We start from the raw sequence: 5,723 nt of genomic DNA on the forward strand, positions 1-5,723 counted from the left end.
ATCAGTTAAAAGAGAAGAATATGTAGGTTTTTTAGTGATCATATTGAGTACAATGGGTACCTTTAAATAGGCATACATATTCCTTGATGAAAAAGAAATATAAGCTTAATTTGTCCTCTAAGAAAAAAAGAATTTAAACTAGTGAAAGAAATATATAATCCCTTCTAATTTATTTTGATATCTCTCCTATCTTTTCCTTGAAGCAAAATAAATTTAAACTAAAGAAAGAAATAAGATCTCTCCTAATTTATTCCAAACATTTCATTCTGGTATCTTAGATAATATTATCTAAGAGTTGCTACTCTGCTGCGTCAGAGTCCTCTCCTAAGAAAGAACTCCTACTTGAGTTCTGCTTTGGATACGACATCCTACATCAAATATAGAGCTACATACTATATAGAGCTACGTACTATGTTGTATATAAATATACAATTTGTATTTTATATTTTGGTTGAAAGGTAGACAAACTTTGTATCTTGGGTTTGTTGAAATATAGAACTAGAATGGGTGATTTGGTAAATGAAGTAAAGCTTTGGGATTATAAGCTAAAACCCCGAAAGAAAACGGACTTTCATTGTAGATCTAAACTCATAAATTTTCTTTGTTACGGCAACAAAGTTAACTAGACCGTTAGGCGCTGTTTGGTTGTCGGATCTAGTCCAAGTTAGTATGCAGGGAGTTAATTTGGATCTCTTACCTAACTACACTACTCCTGTCTGATGAATCATTTACAATACAACTACCCACATACTAACTTTGATTAAATTCATTGCACTTCTATATTTATTAGTCATTATCTTCAACATTTTAAACTCTTATTTAATAGATTGTCGCAAGTTATTTTCGGAGTATGGTACCAATGGAGGCAAGTGGAGAATATTAACTATCCTTCTTTTTTCGTGTGTTTTGTGGGGATGATGAGGATATCTTTTGATTTTATTTATTGGGGTAATAGAACTAGGTCTTTAAGTTTTGGTGTTATTAATTAGGATAATGAGTTTGGGGCATTATATTTTGGTGTTATTGCTTTGTGGGAACATTAGCGAGATAATTTTCCCACTTCAGAAAAAACCGTTCCATTCATATACCAAAATATTACCCTTTTGCAAAAATTAGCCCCATTCTCGATAATCGAACAATAATGTCAAGCCGTATGAGACAATCTTGAAAGCTTCTTATATTAAGAACTTATACATTCTTGTTATATTGTAGACTATGCATAATCATATATTAAACAGATAAAACACTTGTTTAGAGATTATCTTTCCCTGATATTTGGAAAGGATTGTCATGCATCTAATCTTGATCTTCGAACAACGACCAAAGGGTGATCACACTGATATGGCGAGAAGACCACGCTTATCATCTTGTAACTAATGTATAAATCATAAATTAAGAGAGGAAGAAGATAACAGTAGTATGTTTTTCTCAATCTATTAATCTCTACATTAGTGCACATATAAAGAGTAAAGGACAAAACTCTAACTCTTCAGGATTGGGAACCGGTTCAGTAAGAGGACAAGTTTAGATCCACTTAGGATCCACCCACTCAATTGGGGGAACCCCATCAATTAATCTCTATGACGCCCCTGTTTCACACATGGCTGCAATCGAAGGTGAACCAAGAGATGTCAAAAAAGTCATACACCCAACACCGTGCATAAACATGTTTTACTATCACAATCACTATCACTCTAGCAGATGTCAAATGTAAAGTAGTGAGGGTACAAGAAGATATAAAAAAATTAAAATACAAGGAATAAAATGTAGAGAATAGATATCCAATAGTATCTATAAATTATGTCCCAACAGAAGAAAAGAAAATACATCTGATAAATTGAGACAAGAACAACAAGTCTCTAAAATATAAGAGTCAACTGAATTGTACAAAGGCACTTAGCTTCCCAAAATGAATTACATCTCTAAAAGTCTAAAATAACAAATAATCCACTGTGGAGCACCAATTAACTACCTATGAATGACGATAGACTATACTGAATCTCTGTCAACCTGTAGCTCCCCATTACCCCTGACCCGCTACCTGAAAAAGATGAAATCAATGAGCGTCAGAGCTCTAGTAAGAACATCTCCACCGCCCCAAAGGGGAAGGGGGTAATGCATATAAAATACTACACCTAGAATGCATACATATATGTATATATATCATATATCCTGTACCAAGAGGAATTAAGATTTAGGAATCCACAACACGAGATAAGTACGTCGAGGGAATAATCCGAACAAGGAAACCCTCATATATATACCATGTATATCAAATTGTGAATCGCTAAATATCAACTCAAAATTCTATAAATAAGCATTAAAGTATACACCACCAAAATCTCATCCAGGACACATCATGCATGTCAAATCATAGTATCTCGCACTACCCTCAGGAAGGTAGCATGGAACCAATTACACAACTCCTGTGTGATCCTAGGAAAAAGTATATATCATCGCCCATAAGCCAAAATTTTGGACTACGTCCATAAATGGTACTTGCCTGAATCCCAGACAATCTAAAGATGAAGAGTGTAGTCGTCCGCAGTATCATACGGCTCACCGGACTAACGCTCTCAGCAACTTCAACAAAAACGCAACACGAAGTGTAGTCACCCATAATGTCTTGCGGTATACGAAATAACGCACTTGGAGTGTAGTGGCGTGTGATCAAATGAGGTACACAGACTAACGCACTTGGAGTATAGTCACCAACGATCTCATGTGGTACACGGACTAACGCACTCAACCACATAATCAAAAATGCATCACGGAGTATAGTTGCCTGAAAATCTCCTGCAGTACATGGACTAACACACTCAGAGTGTAGTCACCCGTGTTCTCATGCGGTGCACGAACTAATGCACTCAAGCATCCAAAATCATTGTAAACCAAAATAATCACCACTCCCTATCGTGACAAACACAAAACATTAGACTACGCACTTCAAAGGCCCGTGAGTGGTCAAACCCAATACGTGCACTGCCATGGTCACATACGTGCATCAACATATAACTCATACATTATGGTTGCGACCTAACATGCATGGAAAATCAACATATGAAAAATAGTATCAGATCAGTCGACTGCCCTTGGGGATCAGTCAACTGACATGTGATCGGTCATCTAATATCCTATCAGTCAACTGAGCGGCGGCATACACAAACATGCACAAGCAGCAAGTCTCGATCGGTCGATCGACCCATACATCAGTCGACCGACCAAAGAGAAAATTCTAGTTTCTTCGAGACTTATCGGTCGAGTGATTCTTCTGATCGGTCGACCGACCCGAAGGTGGATCGAAAACTAACAAGTTTTGTGAAAATATCATAAAATCAAAAATTACTGAAAATAAAACATGTTTTAATTCTTATTTAACGTATTTAGTGTTTACTCTGATACATAAAACCATAAATATCAATTTTGAGGGGATCTAATAACCCTAAACATGATTATGATTGTGAATCCATCCTGAAAATAATTAAATTAGCAATACATCTTATGTTAGATTTATTTCAAATATCTAACCCTAATTAAAGAGTTCGCTTTTACATTTTAAATTAGAAATTTAATCTAATAAAAGAAAGAAAAAGGGGATGGGTTTGGAGAAGATGATCTTGCCTTGAGAAGAAGTTTTAATTCCGCAAACGTGAGAAATACTCGATCCTTTCTTCATAAAAGTCGTCATCTTTAGCCTCCTCAAAAAATCTAGGGTTTAGAGAGGTGGTGGCTACGGCCCAACGTGAGAGAGATGAAGAAGAGAAGAAAAGAAATTTCGGGTTTGTATATCTATGTTTATATAAAAACCAACCCGACCTGAACCTAAGCTCTGAAGACCAATTGGTCGACTGGTTGAAGAATCAATCGACCGTCCAGAAGATAGGTCGAAAACAACAGTCCTTCTGGTTAGTCCTTCTAAAACTACGAATCAATCTCAAATTGATTCAAAACTGGTTCATTCATCCCAGAATGATCACCAATCACAATATAACTCGTGTACTATTATTTACAATAATATTTTTAAATTTTTAGGATTTTACATTCTCCCCTCCTTAAAGAGAATTTCATTCGAAGGCTATTGAGCAGAACTTTCATCGGCTATCGTGAAGGTCGTTAAATTATAACCTTTCTCAATCTACGTTAAAATCTTCCAATTGTAGCCTTTGTTTATTAACTTGAAAGTTGTTTGATTATACCTTTTATTGTCGAGTTGTTGATGTGGAAGTCATCAGGTTATAAGATTCATCATTGGGGTTTGACGGGGATCAGCTATCTGTAGTAATTTTAGACAGCCTACAGAACCCCCTTCCAATTGTAGCCTTTGTTTGTTGACTAGAACGAATTTTTGAAATACTTTGGATCCCCAAATTGGTTTGAGATCTGTTGTTGAATGATGGTTCACTATATCTATTTGAAGATATCATGAATCTGATTATGGAAATTTGCTACACAGGATCCATATGCTGGTGACCTGCAACGTAATACGTTTTTTGGCAAATCCTCAGCCATCAACGGATTTGATGTTCCTTTACCGATTACCATTTGAAATCGGGTGAGCATGTGAATTGTCTTAGTCTATTCCACATGTAACGTTGCGCTAAAAGAATAACCTCTTTTAGGCTTGGTTCTATGATATTGCATACATAGTCTTTGTCATTTTCAGGGGAAAAGACTAACCGGCGACGCGTGTTAGGCGATGCCTTATTTCTAATTAGGGATCAAGACAAAATTCCCCATGCGTGTGAGGCATGAATTTTGGCATTATTAATAACAACCCACTATGATATTAAATACGTAGACTTCGATGAATATGTGAGACGCAGCTTGGATCTGACCAAAATGATCCTTGTAGGTATTGATGAACACCTAAGGCGCAACCCAAATTTTGTTAAAATGATCCTTGTAGGTATTGATGAACACCCAAGGCGCAACCCAAATTTGGTTAAAATGATCCTTGTAGGTATTGATGAATACCAAGGTGCAACCCAAATTTAGCCAAAATGATAATTTTAAAGGACTTGCTCTGTCTCTTCCCTTGATCAGCTCATCAAGGGTGATGATTTTAACAACATATTTGTTAATTTTAATGGTAATGTAAAGCCTTTGAAAGGAAGAGTTGAACGAGTGATCCAATTCAGTGTTATTAGCGACAGCGATTAGAATCTGTCTGTACTCATCCAAGAGGCTGCATAGCTTCTTGCCATTGGCTAGTTTCTTCTTGACTTTCATCACATTGATGGCCATTGCTAGCTTCTCTGTACAATAACTCTGACATCAGAAAGCTAAAACGCGGAATTGGTCCTTTACATTTAGAAGTTGAAACGCAGGATTAAACCTTGTGTTTTAAAACTAAAACACAGAGGTAAGAGCTGTGTTTAAAAGCTAAAACACAAAGGTGAGACCTACGTTTTGGGAGTCCAATCGACTTTATGGGAACGCAAAAATCACGTATAGGCGGTATTTTTGCCTAAAATCTCACCCCGATTTGACAGCTCCAACTGTCTATAAATAGACCGCCAAAGGTCAAATCAAAAGTCATTTGACTTTCTTATCTCATTTCTCCGACGAACTTAATGAAGATCTTCGTTCATTCTTCTCCGGCGACCTTCTAACAAGAATCATGTTCATCTTCTCTAATGAGTTTGAAATGGCTCCAAGGAAGAGGGCTATTTCAAAATCTAAGACAGCAGCTACTGTGGCTCAGGGTGCATCGTCGGCTTCGG

This window comes from Asparagus officinalis, chromosome 10 (genome assembly GCF_001876935.1).
Source record: "Asparagus officinalis chromosome 10, Aspof.V1, whole genome shotgun sequence".
NCBI lineage: Eukaryota > Viridiplantae > Streptophyta > Magnoliopsida > Asparagales > Asparagaceae > Asparagus > Asparagus officinalis.